This window comes from Oncorhynchus keta, chromosome 12 (genome assembly GCF_023373465.1).
Source record: "Oncorhynchus keta strain PuntledgeMale-10-30-2019 chromosome 12, Oket_V2, whole genome shotgun sequence".
NCBI lineage: Eukaryota > Metazoa > Chordata > Actinopteri > Salmoniformes > Salmonidae > Oncorhynchus > Oncorhynchus keta.
The window spans coordinates 17,810,430-17,832,462 of NC_068432.1; positions in this window are offsets into that span (position 1 = coordinate 17,810,430).

Consider the following 22,033-nt stretch of genomic DNA (forward strand, 5'->3'; position numbering starts at 1 on the left):
TGTTGGCCTAAATTACTTTTAATATAACTGCCTTTTACAGACCTCATTCACAACAACAGCTGTCAGTGCTACAGAGCTTTCAGTACTGGAGAGTAGGAGATTTTGCTATTCAAATTTAATTATGCATTCATATTGAAAGCAGTTTCTGATGGATTTAACCCCAAACTGTGTTATAAATGAGTCAGCCGTGCTGTTGTTAGAAATCAATCAACCCCTGGCTCTAAGCAATTACAATGCATGTACAATGCATGTATGAACATAATGAACTAGAAATCAAAACAAACGCACACAATGCAACATACGGAGGGACAAAAGTAATACTTAAGGGTGCATTTGTACAACTCTAAGCATGAATTAATATGAAGGTTCTTTGAAACACTAGAAAGTCTCATAAAAGTTCAACAATAACCACTACAAGTAATGCAGCCTCTTACAGTATTAAATAGTACATGTCTAATAAGTATTGTTGTTTTTCTTCTTCCTGTTGATTTTTAACTATTTTGTCAGAGATAGTCAGACATTGGGTCTTCTGGATTTCTCATCATAGACGAGCAAACATGTGTGAACTGCTTCATTGACGATGCCAGGGTCATTTATGCTAAACAGAAATATAAAAGCAACATGTAAAGAGTTTGGTGTCCACATCACCAACAAACTATCATGGTCCAAACGCAACGAGAAAGTTGTGAAGAGGGCACGACAACACATTTTCCCCCTTCAGGGGATTGAAAAGATTGGACATGGGTCCCCAGATCCCCAAAAGGTTTGACAGCTGCACCATCGAGGGCATCCTGACCGGTTGCATCACTGCCTGGTATGACAACTGCTCGTCATCTGACCGTAAGGCACTGCGTACGGCCCAGTACATCACTTGGGCCAAGCTTCCTGACATCCAGGACCTACGGTATATACTAGGCTGTGTCACAGGAAGGCCCTAAAAATTGTCAAAGACTCCAGTCACCCAAGTATATAGACTGTTCTCTCTACATTAGGTCCAAAAGGCTTCTTAACAGCTTCTACCCCCATGACATAAGACTGCTAAACAACTAATCAAAAGGCTACCCAGATCCCTCTTTTAAGCTGCTGATACTCTCTGTTTATTATTTATGCATAGACACTTTAACTCTACCTACATGTACATATTACCTCAATTACCTCAACTAACCGGTGCCCCCTGTATATAGTCTCGCTATTGTTATTTTACTGCTGCTGTTTAATTATTTGTTATTTTTATTTTCTCTTTTTACTTATCCATTTTTTACTTAATTCTTAAGTATAAGGTCATACTGAAAATTAGCTCCCTGGATGCAATTCCTATGGCTTCCAACGTGTGTCAGCAGTCTATGTTCAAGGTTTCAGGCTTGTACCTTCAAAAACAAATAAGAAATATCAGTTTTAGTACAGGTAAACAGTCTTGGAAATTCGTGTTTGCGCACACCATGAAGACAGGACGCACCTGCTAAAATTGGTTTCCTATTGAACATACTTCTTTCTGTAAGAAATATTATAGTTTGATTACATTTTAGGGTATCTGAGCAGTAAATAGAAACGTATTTTGACTTGTTTTAACAAAGTTTAGGGGTAGATTTTTGGATTCCTTTCTCTGCATGTTGAACGAGTGGATTACTCAAATCAATGGCGCCAACTAAACAGACTTTTTGGGATAAAATCCATCTAGCAAAACGACACTACACGTTATAGCTGAGACCCTTTGAATGACAAATCAGAGGAAGATTTTCAAAAAGTAAGTGAATATTTAATCGCTATTTGTGGATTTTTGAAACCTTCAAAGCACCAACAAGCTGACAAACTCATAAAGAGATCCATGCCGCCAATTACAGTGCTTTCAGGAAGTATTCACACCCATTGACTTTTACCACATTTGATTTTTGAATGACAACCTCATATCTGTACCCCACACATACAATTTTCTATAAGGTCCCTAACAGTCAAGCAGTGAATTTCAAACACAGGTTCAATCACAAAGACCAGGGAGCTTTTCCAATGCCTTGCAAAGAAGGGCACCTATTGGTAGATGTGTAAAAAAAGCTAACATTTAATTAATATACCTCTGAGCATGGTGAAGTTATTAATTACTTTTTAGATGGTGTATCAATACACCCAGTCACTACAAAGATACAGGCATCTTTCCTAACTCAGGTGCCAGAGAGAAAAGGCACCGCTCAGGGATTTCACTGAGGCCAATAGTGACCTTAAATAAGTTACAGTTTAATGGTTGTGATAGGAGAACCGAGGACGGATCAACAACATTGTAGTTACTCCATAATACTAACCTTATTGACAGAGTGAAAAGAAGGAAGCCTGTACAGAATAAAAATATTCCAAAACATGCATCCTGTATGCAATAAAACACTAAATTAAAACTGCAAAAATGTGGCAAAGAATAATTTAATGTCCTGAATACAAGGCGTTATGTTTGGGGCAAATCCAACACAAACATCACTGAGTGCCACTCTTCATATTTTCAAGCATGATGGTGGCTGCATCATGTTATGGGTATGCTCTGCAAGGACTAGTGAGTTTTTGGGGGGATAAATAGAAATGGAATAAAGCTAGGTACAAACAAAATCCTAGAGGAAAACCTGGTTCAGTCTGCTTTCCAACAGACATTGGGAGACAAATTCAAATTTCGGCGGGACAATACCTAAAACTCAAGGCCAAATATACAGTTGCTTACCAAGATGAAATGGAATGTTCCTGAGTGGCCTAGTTAGTTTTGACTTAAATGGACTTGAACATCTATGGCAAGACTTGAAAATGCCTGTCTAGCAATGATCAACAACCAACTTGACAGAGCTTTAAGAATTAAAAAACTATAATAATGTGCAAATATTGTACAATCGAGTTCCACAAAGCTCTTAGAAACGTACCCAGAAAGAATCACAGCTGTAATCTCTGCCAAAGGTGTTTCTACAAAGTATTGACTCAGGCTTGTGAATACTTATGCAAACTAGATATTTCTGTATTTCATTTTCAATACATTTACAAATATAAAAACGTGTTTTCACTTTGCCATTATGGGGTATTGTGTGTAGATGAGTGAGACAAATCCATCTTGAAATTAGACTGTAGCACAACAAAATGTGGAATAAGTCAAGGGATATGAATACTTTCTGAAGGCACGGTATGTGGTACGATACCCTCAAATGCACAGTAGTGATATTTTATGTTATAGGGGATAAGCAAGCCACTGCATTCAGGTTGCTGTCACTGTATTCAACCAGATTAATTTCCTGTGCTGTACAGAGAGGGGAATGAGAAGTATCATTCCTGCGAATGCACAATGTTGCTGAAACCCAACCGAGTTGGTGACACAATCTGCTTTTTGTTGTTGAGCATCCTGTCTCCAAGGTACTCGACATGATGTACAGCTTGTCCAAGGCTAGACAACCCACAGTGCTTCAAAAATAAATCATGCAGTGGGGACTAACCATATTTCAGAATGTCTGTATTGTACTCAGGTGTTTCAATCTATACAGACACTGTGTGTTCTCTTCAGCCGACAATTGTCATTAACATTACCATCACCCCCACTTTCACCCTTATCGTCTTACCCACCACCTATATCATCATCTCCTTCATTATCATTACCATCATGCGACACAATGTTGTAATTATCATCCCCATCATCAGCGTGTTTTCTAAAAACAACATCTAATCATTACATGCTGAATAGGGAGATCACTCTGAGCATTATGGCTCACTCCTGACGGGGCTTGATTAATATGTCTGACCTTCAGGGAAACTGTCCCACCTCAGGGGGAGGGGCCAACTGAGATGAAAACTCAACCAAACCCACCAATTCTCATTGATCTTTAAAAACTGTGTATAGCATAGCATGGCAACACACACAACAATTCTTCGTAACTGTCCCACATTAGGCTATTCATTTCCTGTTTTACCTTTATTTAAAATGTTTGAATGTGCTGAATGTTGCAAAATAATAGTTTGTGACGCAACGTTGTAACATTGTGCTTGATCAGCAATATAATTTCTGAATTTATCCATATGCCTGAGATTCTGTCATTAAAAATGTCTCTTGTGAAAACATAATTATATGAACCAAAATAGCAACATTGGGTACATAATAGTTCAGGAAACAAGGAAAGGTTTAATACCCACATATTAGTATGAGATCTGCTGCTTTTTAAGTCATTCAAATCCCCCCAAAACATCAAGTAATTGATTGAAATCAAATTAAGAGCGACACACCTCCTTGGCGGCAATCTTCCCACATGCCAAGGTGGGTGTCTTTTTCAAGGCTCTAGACAGACCCAATGCAACATGGATCTTAACTCTAATGGTGTAAAACAGCTTTACGGGGCCCCCCGCAAGGTCCGAACCATGGGGCAGACAGAAACAATATGCATTTTCATAGCTAATCTCATGCTATTTTACACATTTTTGCCAAAAGGCTGAGAGAAAATGTTGCTGTTTTAGAGCTGGAGCTCTTTAAAGACGGGACAATTTCAACTTTTTTCCCACAAATATTTCAAATGATATTAACCTCATTTGAAATACACAGTGCCTTCAGAAAGTAGTCACAGCCATGGACTTTTAGCACATTTTGTTGTGAAACATACAGAATTTAAAATAGATGAAATTGAGATTATGGTCACTGGCCTATACACAATACCCCATAATGTCAAAGTGGAATTATATAATACGTTTTAGGGACATTTTTGAATGACTACCTCATCTCTGTACCCCACACATCTGTACCCCACACACCCGCAGTCGAGCATTTACATTTAAAACACAGATTCAACCACAAAGACCAAATAAGTTTTCCAATGCCTTGCAAAGGGAACCTATTGGTAGTAAGGTTATGGTTATTTTAGTGCAGTGAAAAAATCTTAGTTTTGGACAAGACTGACTGAATTAACCTGTTTATACGTTGTTTTCCATTTTGACACTAGAATAAATGTTTCAGACACATATCGATGCCACTTAGGCCATTTTCAAAACAAGAAGTTGCTGTATAGGGGGAAGTCATTCTTTAATTATCACTTCGGTTAGCCTAATCAAAATATCTAATATATTTCTACAAACAAACCCCTCTGGGGTGGAAGGCTACAACAGCTGTTAGTGCTCCTGGGCAACTTCACATCATTCCATCACAATTTAATTTCTTAGAACTGCTCATTTAAAAAAATGTTTTATTCCTTATTAATGTGTTCCTCTGTCCTACTCAGTGTTACTATTTAGACCAAAGCACAGACAATGATGCATTCCCCCCATGTCGAAACTTTCTCTCTGTTGAGCACTCGGAATTGAAAGGAGCATCATGGCTAATTGCTCAAACGAATGTGAACTGTTCACGAACAACTGGAAAGGGTTTTGTCTGCGTGCTTCACGTGAGTCATTTGGTAGGGTTTTGTCTGCGTGCTCCACGTGAGTCATTTGGTAGGGATTTGTCTGCGTGCTCCACGTGAGTCATTTGGTAGGGTTTTGTCTGCGTGCTCCACGTGAGTCATTTGGTAGGGATTTGTCTGCGTGCTCCACGTGAGTCATTTGGTAGGGTTTTGTCTGCGTGCTCCACGTGAGTCATTTGGTAGGGTTTTGTCTGCGTGCTCCACGTGAGTCATTTGGTAGGGTTTTGTCTGCGTGCTCCACGTGAGTCATTTGGTAGGGTTTTGTCTGCGTGCTCCCCGTGAGTCATTTGGTAGGGATTTGTCTGCGTGCTCCACGTGAGTCATTTGGTAGGGTTTTGCCTGCGTGCTCCACGTGAGTCATTTGGTAGGGTTTTGTCTGCGTGCTCCACGTGAGTCATTTGGTAGGGTTTTGTCTGCGTGCTCCACGTGAGTCATTAGGTAGGGTTTTGTCTGCATGCTCCACGTGAGTCATTTGGTAGGATTTTGTCTGCGTGCTCCACGTGAGTCATTTGGTAGGGTTTTGTCTGCGTGCTCCACGTGAGTCATTTGGTAGGGTTTTGCCTGCGTGCTCCACGTGAGTCATTTGGTAGGGTTTTGTCTGCGTGCTCCACGTGAGTCATTTGGTAGGGTTTTGTCTGCGTGCTCCACGTGAGTCATTAGGTAGGGTTTTGTCTGCATGCTCCACGTGAGTCATTTGGTAGGATTTTGTCTGCGTGCTCCACGTGAGTCATTTGGTAGGGTTTTGTCTGCGTGCTCCACGTGAGTCATTTGGTAGGGATTTGTCTGCGTGCTCCACGTGAGTCATTTGGTAGGGTTTTGTCTGCGTGCTCCACGTGAGTCATTTGGTAGGGTTTTGTCTGCGTGCTCCACGTGAGTCATTTGGTAGGGATTTGTCTGCGTGCTCCACGTGAGTCATTTGGTAGGGTTTTGTCTGCGTGCTCCACGTGAGTCATTTGGTAGGGTTTTGTCTGCGTGCTCCACGTGAGTCATTTGGTAGGGTTTTGTCTGCCTGCTCCACATGAGTCATTTGGTAGGGTTTTGTCTGCGTGCTCCACGTGAGTCATTTGGTAGGGTTTTGTCTGCGTGCTCCACGTGAGTCATTTGGTAGGGTTTTGTCTGCGTGCTCCACGTGAGTCATTTGGTAGGGTTTTGTCTGCGTGCTCCACGTGAGTCATTTGGTAGGGTTTTGTCTGCGTGCTCCACGTGAGTCATTTGGTAGGGATTTGTCTGCGTGCTCCACGTGAGTCATTTGGTAGGGTTTTGTCTGCGTGCTCCACGTGAGTCATTTGGTAGGGTTTTGTCTGCGTGCTCCACGTGAGTCATTTGGTAGGGTTTTGTCTGCGTGCTCCACGTGAGTCATTTGGTAGGGTTTTGTCTGCGTGCTCCACGTGAGTCATTTGGTAGGGTTTTGTCTGCGTGCTCCACGTGAGTCATTTGGTAGGGTTTTGTCTGCGTGCTCCACGTGAGTCATTTGGTAGGGTTTTGTCTGCATGCTCCACGTGAGTCATTTGGTAGGGTTTTGTCTGCGTGCTCCACGTGAGTCATTTGGTAGGGTTTTGTCTGCGTGCTCCACGTGAGTCATTTGGTAGGGTTTTGCCTGCGTGCTCCACGTGAGTCATTTGGTAGGGTTTTGTCTGCGTGCTCCACGTGAGTCATTTGGTAGGGTTTTGTCTGCGTGCTCCACGTGAGTCATTTGGTAGGGTTTTGTCTGCGTGCTCCACGTGAGTCATTTGGTAGGGTTTTGTCTGCGTGCTCCACGTGAGTCATTTGGTAGGTTTTGCCTGCGTGCTCCACGTGAGTCATTTGGTAGGGTTTTGTCTGCGTGCTCCACGTGAGTCATTTGGTAGGGTTTTGTCTGCGTGCTCCACGTGAGTCATTTGGTAGGGTTTTGTCTGCGTGCTCCACGTGAGTCATTTGGTAGGGTTTTGTCTGCGTGCTCCCCGTGAGTCATTTGGTAGGGATTTGTCTGCGTGCTCCACGTGAGTCATTTGGTAGGGTTTTGCCTGCGTGCTCCACGTGAGTCATTTGGTAGGGTTTTGTCTGCGTGCTCCACGTGAGTCATTTGGTAGGGTTTTGTCTGCGTGCTCCACGTGAGTCATTAGGTAGGGTTTTGTCTGCGTGCTCCACGTGAGTCATTTGGTAGGGTTTTGTCTGCGTGCTCCACGTGAGTCATTTGGTAGGATTTTGTCTGCGTGCTCCACGTGAGTCATTTGGTAGGGTTTTGTCTGCGTGCTCCACGTGAGTCATTTGGTAGGGATTTGTCTGCGTGCTCCACGTGAGTCATTTGGTAGGGTTTTGTCTGCGTGCTCCACGTGAGTCATTTGGTAGGGTTTTGTCTGCGTGCTCCACGTGAGTCATTTGGTAGGGATTTGTCTGCGTGCTCCACGTGAGTCATTTGGTAGGGTTTTGTCTGCGTGCTCCACGTGAGTCATTTGGTAGGGTTTTGTCTGCGTGCTCCACGTGAGTCATTTGGTAGGGTTTTGTCTGCCTGCTCCACATGAGTCATTTGGTAGGGTTTTGTCTGCGTGCTCCACGTGAGTCATTTGGTAGGGTTTTGTCTGCGTGCTCCACGTGAGTCATTTGGTAGGGTTTTGTCTGCGTGCTCCACGTGAGTCATTTGGTAGGGTTTTGTCTGCGTGCTCCACGTGAGTCATTTGGTAGGGTTTTGTCTGCGTGCTCCACGTGAGTCATTTGGTAGGGATTTGTCTGCGTGCTCCACGCGAGTCATTTGGTAGGGTTTTGTCTGCGTGCTCCACGCGAGTCATTTGGTAGGGTTTTGTCTGCGTGCTCCACGTGAGTCATTTGGTAGGGTTTTGTCTGCGTGCTCCACGTGAGTCATTTGGTAGGGTTTTGTCTGCGTGCTCCACGTGAGTCATTTGGTAGGGATTTGTCTGCGTGCTCCACGTGAGTCATTTGGTAGGGTTTTGTCTGCGTGCTCCACGTGAGTCATTTGGTAGGGTTTTGTCTGCATGCTCCACGTGAGTCATTTGGTAGGGTTTTGTCTGCGTGCTCCACGTGAGTCATTTGGTAGGGTTTTGTCTGCGTGCTCCACGTGAGTCATTTGGTAGGGTTTTGTCTGCGTGCTCCACGTGAGTAATTTGGTAGGGTTTTGTCTGCGTGCTCCACGTGAGTCATCTGGTAGGGTTTTGTCTGCGTGCTCCACGTGAGTCATTTGGTAGGGTTTTGTCTGCGTGCTCCACGTGAGTCATTTGGTAGGGTTTTGTCTGCGTGCTCCACGTGAGTCATTTGGTAGGGTTTTGTCTGCGTGCTCCACGTGAGTCATTTGGTAGGGTTTTGTCTGCGTGCTCCACGTGAGTCATTTGGTAGGGTTTTGTCTGCGTGCTCCACGTGAGTCATTTGGTAGGGTTTTGTCTGCGTGCTCCACGTGAGTCATTTGGTAGGGTTTTGTCTGCATGCTCCACGTGAGTCATTTGGTAGGGTTTTGGAGGCCCAGGTTCAGTAATCTATGGCTCCAGACAGTCATGCAAAAACAATACCTCTGTTCTGTGGAGCTAATGCCTGTTTAATTTCCCCTCATTACACTGAAATGTGCTGTTAGTCCATGCTCGCTGTTTAATCATTTTCCATCAGGGTCCATTTGGAATAGTGGCCCCCACTTTGTCCCCATCCCCACCCCCTCAGACAGACGCTCACACAGCCACTTCCCAGGGACCTGGCCTAATGTTGTTTTAACCGTTCTTTGGAGGCCACGTTGACTCATTAGAATGACTGCATTAATCAGTCACTTGGTTTGATGGATAGAGACAATGCAGTGTGCTGCTGTAACACAGGAAGAAGCGTCAGACCAAGCCAATGGGTGTCAGTGATTGAATCCCGGCGGATCTCCTCACAAGGCTTTTTAGGGAGCATGACCTGGAAATTGCTTTAACCAAAAGTTTATGTAGGCTAATACATTTGAGCCTATTACTGCGTCATTTGCCGCCTGCCACATTTCACCATTCCACTCAGCTTCATCTTCACTGCCACAGAGCGTGACAGTTTTGAGGAAGACGTTGGTCTAAATTAAATGGATTTCCAAATCCTTTCATGTTGCTGGCAGTCTATGCGAACTAAATTACCTTGTTAGCTACAGTGTTTCAACTTACAGTCAGGTAAAAGTGCATGCATGATTGAGTCATATTTAAGTGGTGGATTGTTAATATTACAATCCACCACTGACTAGTAAATGAGTACAGTGCAAGTCTCGAGCTGAGGGATATTACAATCATTTGCAGTAGTTCTTGCTTTTCTAGTATTTCACTGTATTCTCCTCTGGCCTTAAGCACAGGTATCAACCTGCACTCTACAATGTCTGCAATGAGTTTCGCAACATGTAGCCTTGAAGCATAATAATGCCTTCATCCAGTGATCCCAGTATGCTCTGAACAATTTGAGAAGTAATAGAACGCCTTTTGATTTGTCTGGCTTTTTGTTATTCAGGTAACATCCTCTCCCATTCTGGGTTTGTGAAGGCCTCGGCATGCTATAGTTTCACACTTAGGTAAACCAGCTAAACACAAACAATGATTAGCTGCTAGCTGCTGCAATATTTACAGCATCTGATCTTGTTTCATCATTTCCCCCAGATGCACACAGCAGCGGCTCGGCTGGTAAAATCACAGCTTTGCACTAATTGTGAATCTCGCGGACGCTTTTCGAAATGAAAGTACCCTTACACTCCTGCATCATAGTCTGCCATGTGTGGCAGTGTGAGGCGCCACCATGAAAAGGATCAACATTCAATTAATCGTATTAGCATGACAATTATTTTGTGATTTGTGATTAATACCTTTAATCAAAGGCCCAAAGGGATTGGGGAAATCGTACCTTAATGCCCAGGGAAATATGTTTCCATTTTGACAAGTGGACAGATAGGATATTTCCCTTCCAGCCATACCTTAGGACATTCAGCTGCAGGCAACATGCGAATTCACCACCTGGCAATTCACCCTAACCCCCGGGCTTTTCTCAAATTTCTCGTGGAGGGACTGTTTTTTGTTATTGAAATGCCAAAGCAAAGACACATTACATTTGTCAAACACAAGTGAACTTGTGCATTGTATTGACTGTCAGCTGGTTCATGACAAAGTTGCTTGCTAGACAGTAAAATTACAGTAGTTGTAACTGTAGTGATGGACAATGCATGAGCAAGCAAGGGGGAAGTTGCAACGGCATGGGGCTTGTATACTGCCTTGACCTGTTGTATTGAATTGGAACAAAGAGTTTTGGAGATTAATATTGCCTCAATCTCTTTCTAGATTGACATTTTAGTGACATGAAGTCTGATGTACCATCGCCAGGGAATAGTGCAGCTAAATCTATTACACCCTGATCTGTTTCACCTGTCTTTGTGCTTGTCTCCACCCCCCTCCAGGTGTCGCCCATCTTCCCCATTATTCCCAGTGTATTTATACCTGTGTTCTCTGTTTGTGTGTTGCCAGCTCATTTTGTTCGTCAAGCCTACCAGCAGATTCCCCCATGCTCCTGTCTGTTTCCAGATTTCCCGGTTTTGACCATTCTGCCTGCCCTGACTCTGAGCCTGCCTGCCGTTCTGTACCTTGTCACACCACACTGGATTATTGATCTCTACCTGCCCTGAGACTGACTGCCATTCTGTACCTTTTGGACTCTGATCTGGATTACTGACCTCTGCCTGCCCTTGACCTGTCTGTAACGGCGTTCGTCAGTTGAAGGAGAAGCGGACCAAAATGCAGCGTGGTGGTTACTCATGTTCTTTAATGAAGAATCGACGATACATGAAATAACTATAATATACAAAAAACAACAAACGAAACGCGAAACCTATTACAGCCTATCTGGTGAACACTAACACAGAGACAGGAACAATCACCCACGAAAACACTCACAGAATATGGCTGCCTAAATATGGTTCCCAATCAGAGACAACAATAAATCACCTGACTCTGATTGAGAACCGCCTCAGGCAGCCATAGACTAATTAGTCACCCCACAAAACCCCAAGACAAAAAACACACCACAATAACCCATGTCACACCCTGGCCTGAACAAAAAAATAAAGAAAACACAAAATACTAAGACCAAGGCGTGACACTGTTGTTTTGCCTGTCCCGTTCTAGTAATAAACTTTTGTTACTTCGACACTGTCAGCATCTGGGTCTTCCCTAAAACATGATAAAATGTGTACATGTCCATTGAAGCATTGTGAGATCATGTTCATATACATTAGGTATACAGTACATTCTGCAAAAGGACTGACGTCGCAAAAATAATTGCAACAAGTGAAGTGATTGTTGAACCCATTTCAGTTGCCCTCGAAGAAATTAACACTAAGTCATCTTATAATTAACAGAGTACTTTGGGTTTAATGTCATGTTTAAATCAATTTAAATAATGTATTTGCATTTTCATATTTTTCTAACTAGCTTGTTTATATGTTAACACATGCATTTTTTAAAAAGATTTCATTTGAACCCTTTTATTGCGAGAACCATATTCACTTAATGTGTTCAGTAATACTTAATTAGAAGGTGAAGAAGCTGGATGTGGAGGTCCTGGGCTGGCGTGGTTACACTTGGTCTGCGGTTGTGAGGCCGGTTGGATGTACTGCCAAATTCTCTAAAACGAAGTTGGAGGTGGCTTATGGTAGAGAAATGAACATTAAATTCTCTGGCAACAGTTCTGTTGGACATTATTGCAGTCAGAATGCCAATTGCATGCTCCCTCAAAACTTTAGACATCTGTTGCATTGTGTTGTGTGACAAAATTGCACATTTTAGAGTGGCCTTTTATTGTTCCCAGCACAAGGTGCACCTGTGTAATAATCATGCTGTTTAATCAACTTCTTGATATGCCACATCTGTCAGGTGCATAGATTATCTTGGCAAAGAAGAAATTCGAAAGAAATAACCTTTTTTTCTGTGGTCTTATTTCAGCTCATGAAAATTGGAAAAACACATTTACATGTTCCATTTATATTTTTGTTCAGTATACATTACCACTGAGTAATGTATAGAATGTATGTGTTCCCTAAATGTACATGCTAATGTACAGGTCTTTATAGATCCATTTAAGTGCATTAGCCAAGCCACACAGTAAAGAAAAAATGAAGGTCAGAATTTATTGTAATATTGCACAAAAAAGTAATGTTGGCTTAGCAAATAAATATAGCCCCATCTTTAGTTTACCTGTCAGGATGTCAGTGTTATCAGTTGACAGGTGAGCTTGCGTAGGTCGTGGTGGCTGTTGTCTTGGTGTCTTCACACAGGGCTCTGGGTAATGAGGTCATAGGGCAGGGTTTAATTTGCCCCCCACCCCGTGTTCCTAAGTATTCCTATGCATATAGAAAGACACATGATCGTCAGTAGCAGTGCGTGGGTAAAATCACTGAGGAAGTCAAACCAGGAAAATTCCATGCAAAAAGCAGTTACATAACCTACAGGTCAATCAAGTTAATGTTTCCATCATTTTGGGACCACCAAACCACTAATGATTTAGAACAGCGGAGAGTTACCGCAAGTCATAAAGATACAGCAGCTGCCTCCACTATTCCAGCACCATTTCAACTTCAACATGTCAACATCAACAAATCACCTATGTTTAGTCTAATACAGAGACAACTAAAAGATACCAAAATCAATTCAGTCCAATCAACATGAGCTAAATATCATGTGCCTGTCCATGGTACTGACTTCTGTGTGTGTGTGTGCATAAGTAGAAAGAACACCCTACATGTAGAGAAACGGCAATGCCATCATCCTCTCTTTCATGTTGGCGAAATGGTCTAAGACTGTCATATATGCTTTTAGTTTTAGTTTTCCTAGGCTACCTGGCTAAAAGGGCCACTTTTAGCTAGCTAGTTAGTCACTGGACGACAACAACACAACGAGATGTGATAATTCACGTTTTTTTCTGTCAATGACGTTTGGCGTGATGTGATTGGTGTGAAGTCAAATCCACACTGGCTTCCCTTCACACTCTTTTTTTGGTGCGCCAGAACCTTTCACAGTTGAGCTCACTCAGTTTAGCTCAACACTGTTTGCCTATTTCTGTTAAAATAAATATATCAAGGGAGGCCAAATGCTTCCTGGCTCCCCTTCCATTCAATGCTCCAGGTGGCAACAATATCATACTCTTTTTTCCAGACAGCATCAGATAGATGGGCTACACATATAGAGACAGAGTGCTGCTGTTTCTAACACTCGGATGCTGTCTCAAGTGAGATACATTCAGACTTTTTAAAATTGAAGGACAATTATTAAACACAGAGAGATGAAAGATACATTATTTTAGATATTTTTCAAAATTTTCTTGGTGCATTTTTGGGGATCAGTGGCTTCTTTTTGGCATCCATGAATACACGCCATTGGTGATCGTATACACATGTAAGAAATGTTTAAAATCATTACGTTTTAGTCAAATATATAGCCCGCGGCTGAATCTAGTTGATGATCCCTGTCGCAAGGGTTTGGATGAGCTGTGTGGGGCTAAACAGGCGTGGGTATTCCTGCAGTCATCGGTGAGGAGAATCAATCACAGAAGCCTGTTTTCAAACGCACCCACACACACACACATACACTGTCGTAGTTGATCAATCACAGTAGAAAACGTAGCCTGTGTGGTGATACGTGAACAAGTACGTCCAACAGCAGGACCAGCTAACTTGCCCGCCATAGCTAGCCAGCTGGCTAACACTATCAGTTTACAGAGTCACATTTAACAATAAAAATCATTGTTTTTTAATGTATTTTTGGATTAATAATTTTTGTTGCATTGAAAAGTGCATTTTCATGCATGCTTATGATGTTAAAGCTATTCACTTTTAGCACATCCTATCTAATTGCTATGGTCAACGGCGGCTGACACCCTGGTGTGTGAAAGCACTAGCCACTGACTGACTAGAGGGACAAGTGGATACTCTGTGGGGTACTCAACGATATCCCGCTCGTTCTCTGAAATGCGCTTAATAGGTAGCATGAAGCTGTGGGGTGGGGCTGATGGTCAGCTAGTCATCAATACCACCTCAACAACAACACCTGTGCCTGCAATCAACTGAGGATGGAATAAGTCTCCTCGGGGTCTCACAATTAGTTTTGGCCAAACAACACACAGTACTGTGTATTTCCCAGACCTTAAGTTAAAGGTCGACTCAGTTACATGACGTTCCCATGACCAGCACCGCAAATGTTGCAATGAGCAACATGCAAGACTACGCGCTCACACAGTCACATACAGTGACATACAGTAGCTGTGCATGTGCACAGGTTTGCTTCACGCTGCTAGGATGTGGTAGCCAAAGGGCCAAAACAGTGGAGAAGTTTAGCATCGGGCTTCAAGTTGAGTTGTTAGTACCCACTATGCTATTTACTTTGTGTATCTACGTCAAATCGCTGAGTCTACCTTTAAGCCACACACAGTCTGTCGTCATTGTTCAGTCAAAAGGGAATTCAAGAAAAACTTGAGTTATTTCTGCTCATAAGACGTGGTGTACTATTTTAGTACAATATGTGTTAAAGGTTCAATGCAACCGTCTCTTTATCTCAATATCAAATTATTTCAAGGTAACAATTAAGTACTGTACTGTGATTGTTTTTGGACCATTATTGATACACACGGGACACTCTTGAGCATGAAAAACCCAGCAGCGTTACATTTCTTGACACAAACCTCTGTGCCTGGCATCTACTTCCAAACCCCATTCAAAGGAACTAAAACCTTTTGTCCTGCCCATTCACCCGTAGAATGGCACACAAACACTTCTCAATTGTCTCAAGACTCTTTATTTAACCTGTCTCCTCCCCTTCATCTACACTGATTGTAAGGGATTTAACAAGTGACAGCCATACGTGGTCATAGCATTCACCTGAGTTCACCTGGTCAGTCTCATGGAAAGAGCAGGTGTTCTTAATGTTTGGTATACTCAGTGTATATAAAACACAGGCAAATCAGGTTTTTGACTGCACTCAGCATTTAAGAACTTTGAAGGGCTTGATATACTGCACTCTACTCGGTTTTTTGTGTATATACAGTTGAAGTCGGAAGTTTACATACACTTAGGTTGTTTTTCAACCACTTCACAAATGTATTGTTAACAAACTATAATTTTTGCCAAGTCGGTTAGGACATCAACTTTGTGCATGACAAGTAATTTTTCAGTTATTTTTTACAGACAAATTATTCCACCTATAATTCACTGTATCACAATTCCAGTGGGTCAGAAGTTTACAAACATTAAGTTGACTGTGCCTTCAAACATTTTGGAAAATTCCAGAAAATTATGTCATGGCTTTAGAAGCTTCTGATAGGATAATTGACATCATTTGAGTCAATTGGAGGTGTACCTGTGGATGTATTTCAAGAGCTACCTTCAAACTGCTTGGCATCATGGGAAAATCATAAGAAATCTGCCAAGACTTCAGAAAAAAATAAAACATAATTGTAGACCTCCACAAGTCTGGTTCATCAATGAGCGCAATATCCAAACGCCTGAAGGTACCACGTTCATCTGTACAAACAATAGTAAGCAAGTATAAACACCATGGGACCACGCAGCTGTCATACCGCTCAGGTAGGAGACGCGTTCTGTCTCCTAGTGACGAATATACTTTGGTACCAAATACATTTCAACTCAGATTTTCAGCATTCCTAACATTTAATCCTAGAAAAAGTTCCCTGTTTTAGGTTAGTTAGGATCACCACTTTATTTTAAGAATGTGAAATCTCAGAATAATAGTAGAGAGAATTATTTATTTCAGCTTTTATTTCATTCATCACATTCCTAGTTTGTCAGAAGTTTACATACACTGAATTAGTATTTGGTAGCACTGCCTTTAGATTGTTTAGCTACCTTATGGCCCATTCCTCCTGTCAGCTGGTGTAACTGAGTCAGGTTTGTAGGTTACCTTGCTTAGACACACTCCATTCTAACCACAAATACGACCTATAGGATTAGGTCAGGGCTTTGTGATGGCCACTCCAATACCTTGACTTCGTTGTCCTTACTTTGGAAGTATGCTTGGGGTCATTGTCCATTTGGAATGCCCATTTCAAACCAAGCTTTAACTTCCTGACTGATGTCTTGAGATGTTTCTTCAATATATCTACATCATTTTCCTTTCTCACGATGCCATCTGTTTTGTGAAGTGCTGCCACTCCCGTGCTACACGGTTGGCATGGGGTTTTTCAGCTTGCAAGCCTCCCCCTTTTCCTCCAACTATAACGATGCTCATTATGGTTTTGGAGCAGTGGCTTCTTCCTCGCTGAGCAGCCTTTCAGGTTATGTCGATATAGAACTTGTTTTACTGTGAATATAGATACTTACCTATTTCCTCCAGCACCTTCACAAGGTCCTTTGCTGTTGTTCTGGGATTGATTTGCACTTTTCTCAACAAATACGTTCATCTCTAGGAGACAGAACACGTCTCCTTCCTGAGCGATATGATGGCTGCATGGTCCCATGGTGTTTATACTTGCGTACTATTGTTTGTACAGATGAAAATGGTACCTTCAGGCATTTGGAAATTGCTCCCAATGATGAAACAGACTTGTGGTCTACAATTTTTTTCTGAGGTTTTGGCTGATTTCTCTTGATTTTCCAATGATGTCAAGCAAAGAGGCACTGAGTTTGAAGGTAGGCATTGAAATACATCCACAGGTACACTTCCAAATGACTCAAATGATGCCAATTAGCCCATCACAAGCTTCTAAAGCCATGACATCATCTTCTGGAATTTTCCAAGCTGTTTAAAGGCACAGTCAATTTAGTGTATGTCAACTTCTGACCCACTGGAATTGTGATATAGTGAATTATAAGTGAAATAATCTGTTTGTAAACAATTATTGGAAAAATTACTTGTCATGCACAAAGTAGATGTCCTAACCCACTTGTCAAAACTATAGTTTGTTAACAAGAAATTTGTGGAGTGGTTAAAAAAGCGAGTTTTAATGACTCCAACCTAAGTGTATGTAAACTTTCGACTTCAACTGTACGTCTGCTTTTCTCAAACCTAACGTGCCTGGTATTATCACATTGTCCATTGTAGTAACTACCCATGCCCAGCATACCTTCCTCACACCCCCTCCACAATGCTTGAACCGTCTGTGTATAAGATAAACTCTGGGTTTCCAACAGATGAACCATCAGAGAGCTGATCCAAAACCAACTCACAACAATCGTGTTCAAGTAATGTCGTATCTGTAGGATACAATAGAGTAGCTGGATCACATGGTGTCTTTTCAACTATACCCATGTCCAATAGATATTTACTAACTACTTTAGTAGTGTCCATAGCTTCCTTGATAATGGGATATTGTTTTGTGCAAGGTGGGGCAACAACTGTCAAGCACACTAGTTCCATATCCACATTTCCACACTCATTTTTCTTCGTAGTCCAAATAGCATGGTTCTGAACTCAGTACCAGAGTACCTTCTTCCATATGTTTGGGGGAGTCCCCCACATGGCTTTTGGTGAACACCAAATGTGTTTGCTTATTTTTTTGTCTGTTTATATGCCCGATTGATTTATCCTACGGTTTTGACTGTGTACAGGGAGAACACTGTAAGAACAGCCAATGTTCTGAATTCTGTCGCTATACATTTCAAAAGTACTGAACAAATAGTTATATTGACTACGTCCGTTGATGCTTGCTCATTAATGTCTTAATCAAAATTACGGATTGCCTCTTATCCACTTGTCGTTCCCTTATGCCATAATTTGTGCATCTCAATTGTCAGTAGAAACAAGTCTGCCATATCAGCTATGTTATGGCCGTGTTCTCCTAGGTGCCGGGCGCACGGATCTCGTGAAACATCATTTCAACACCCGTCCAGGAGAAAAAGTGTGTAAACGGCCATACCGGATACCAGAATCCCAGAGGGTGGCGGTCCAGCGGGAAGTGGCGACAATGCTAAAAATGGGGGTACTGGAGGAGTCACACAGTGCGTGGTCTAGCCCCATCATGCTGGTTCCGAAACCGTACGGAACCGTCCTCTTCTGTAATGACTTCCGGGGCCTGAACAAGGTCAGTAAGTTTGATGCCTACCCCATGCCCCGAGTGGACGAACTGATCGACTGCTTGGAGATGGCGAGATACATCAGCACCTTGGACCTGACGAAGGGGTACTGGCAGGTGCCACTTGTGGAGTACCTGAGCTATCAGATCGGGAGGGGAAATGTGAAACCCCAAGAAAAAAAATTGCTGCAATTAGGGGATGGCTGGTCCCTCGAACCAAGAGGCAGGTGAAGTCATTCCTGGGGTTAGCAGGGTACTACAGTAGATTTGTACCTAACTTTGCCGCAATAGCTTCTCCCCTCATAGACTTAACAAAGGCACGGCTACCCCAGACGGTGAGATGGACGGAGGACACAGAGCACTGAAGGATGCGCTATGTTCGCACCCGGTACTTGTCACCCCGGACTTCTCGAAAAACCTCCTGGTCCAGACAGACGCGTCTGACACAGGGGTAGGGGCCGTTTTGTCACAAGAGCAGGAATGCGAGGAGCACCCCATCATGTATGTCAGCAGGAAACTCCTCCTGAGGGAGAAGAAATACTTGATTGTCGAGAAGAAGTGCTTCGCCGTGAAGTGGGCACTGGACACCCTCAAGTATTACCTCCTCGGGAGGAAGTTCACCCTGATCACTGACCATGCCCCCTTGTGTGGATGGCAAGAGGTAAGGACACGAATGACCGTGTCACCCGCTGGTTCCTGTCCCTTACAGCGATTCCCTTTCTCTGTCATCCACAGTTTGGGGGCCCAGCATGGCAATGTGGACGCCCTATCCCGTCAGCATGGGGGGCCAGCATGCTCTGGCCCCCCAATGGTGGAACAAACTCCCTCACGACCCCAGGACAGCGGAGTCAATCACCACCTTCCGGAGACACCTGAAACCCCACCTCTTTAAGGAATACCTAGGATAGGATAAGTAATCCTCCTCACCCCCCTTTAAGATTTAGATGCACTATTGTAAAGTGACTATTCTACTGGATGTCATAAGGTGAATGCACCAATTTGTAAGTCGCACTGGATAAGAGCGTCTGCTAAATGACTTAAATGTAATGTAAATGGATGCAAACCTAGCCCTTATAGTGCCTCCCTCCCAGTCAGGGCTAAGGGGGTATCCCAGGAGGTCTACTCCGGGGGATGGTAATAGAGGGGAGGTATGTGAGGCGACGTTGGCTTCCTCTGCTGGCAATACGGGAGCTGGGCACCCCAACATGGACAGCTCTAAGTGGAGGTAATTAAAAAGTGCCAACCAGTCGTGGAACGCAAATAAAAGGAGCAAGGTGGCTGACACCAAGCCACAGTAGAGAAGAAGGACCGAGCCAAACCTAAGTGATTTTATTTTTTATGTTTATTTTCTGTCTTAGTAAAGTTATTTTTGAGGACTAAGCCTCCCTGTCTCTGTGTCAATCTCTGCACGCTCAACCCAACACGATTTACCACAGAATATACAGTGTATATTCATATTCTTATTCAATTGGAAAGGCAAAACATTTGTATATTCCATTTAGTCTATAGCTTCACTAAAACTGTATCATTATTTAAACTTATGTGAATAAACCTCAAAATAAATGATCAAAGAAATCACAAGTTGAACCTTTACAGCAAAAAAACAACATTTGAAATGCATAAGAGGAAAAGAGGAGCATGAGTCACTCAACAAGTCCAATATTTTTTTTGCTGCTCTTGACTGATTCAAGCAGTCCTTTGTCCTTTTGCATAGCCAGAGAGAAGTCATTACATGACAAGTCACAGTTCACAGATGTTTGAAGTTCATTTTTGATCAGCTCTGTGCTGCATCTGTTTCTTGAGTCTGACCATTTAATGGTCATCAGAGAGAAAATCCTCTCTACAAAGGCATTTGAGCCGAGCACACCGAGGACAAATGAGACAATCCTGAATATGTTGATCAAGTTGGCTTTCCTTAGGTTTTGGAACACTGCCACCCACTTCTCACGGGTGGATTTTGTGGTGTCCAGAATGGCTTTCGGGATTTCCTCCCGGCACAACACTCTTCATAGAGTTGGTCCATACTGACTGTCTCTGTCATTAAAGCAAAGCTCCTCATAGAGGCCTATCTGTTTCAGTTTAAACGTGACATTTTTTTGGTGAGAAATCAAACCACTTGTCAATGTATTGTAATGACAGTGTCATATAACTTCACAAAGTCCTGCTGCTGCTTGGACCTTTGTGCTGACAATTGTTTGTCCATCAACTGCTTGGTCTGAAATCCAAAAAAGCTGTCCTGTTTCTGCTGAAGCATCGTCATTTAGAATTTTTGGACTTCCTCGTAAACATCTGTGCTGCAGAGCGTTGTTTCCTCCAGCTTTTTTACGAGTTGGTCAAAAACACACCCTACTTTGTGGAAAAAGCACAGATAAATCTCAGCAGCTTCCGTTTTTTCTTCATACTCAAAAATACTCTTCAGTGCCACAGGACAGGTCTCCCCAAGGGACCTGAAGAATGAAGTAAGAGCTGGCAAGCTTTGCAGGAGACGATCGACAGCTGGATGAAGAGAGAACCATTGTGTGCAAACATGTTGCAGAATTCCATGCCACTCAATGTCAACAAAGGCACAAAATGCACGCAGTTCCTCTCTTTGTGATGCAGATACTCATAAGTGGCTGTAGAAAGAATTGTCTCAATATCCACTGACAGCTGATCGCAGATGTGCTTGCAGGCATTATGTGCTATGTGAGCTGGGCAATTAGCTTTCAGAATGCGATTGTTGGCACTGCTCAATAACTGGTAGAACGGAGTGTTGTTTTCCAATTTTGTCAGTTTCCGCGGTAGACATTCTTGTGCATTTCTGTGGATGCATGCTGAGTTAGGTCATTCTCGCCTCCATGTCCAATTGAGAAAGCCCGACGGCATAAAGTACAGAAACCTTTCGTCGAGTCACCACTGACGGGCTTAACCCAGGTCTTTTTTGCTTGTCATTGTTTGTTGTAGCTGCACAGTCTTTTCTTTTGTGCAGGTTTATCCATATTTCCTTGATATGCCAAACCGACCGAACAACAACAGAAATTACTTTGCAGGAAATGTCGCGTTTACGATGTACTGTGATTGGATGAATATTCGAGACAATGGAGGTCCCATATGGAACAAACCAATTTAGCACAATATCAGGGACATCCCGGCTAATACAGGACAATTGGCAAACCTACATGCATCCAACATTCATTTTTTTTGCCCCACCAAGGTTTACATGCTAAAATTGCCACTGCAAATGTCATTGACAGAAAAACTTGAAGTAATAGTTGATTAGTCTGAAAATGTCAGAAACATTAACTTGATTAGCCATGTTGTAGGTTATGTAACTGTTTGTTACATGCAATATGCTTTGTGGACCCTGGTTTTGTGATGAAACAAAGGTGTGGTTGAATTTATTTTTCCACTGTGTCTTCTTATCGTCTCAGCCTTAGGCCTATATATCAGGTGGCAAGGCATATGAACTAACAGGTTGAAGAGCACAACACAGTTTGTAATATGGATTTTCTTTCCTGGCTTGGCTTCCCCAGTGATTATACCCGTGCTACTGTTCCTGTATTGTGCAAAACGACTTAGGCTGTGACGTAAGCACTCGCTGTGATACCTGTGTTTGGTCTGCGATGTTAACACCCGGTTATCTCGGCAGACGTAATAATACATACATT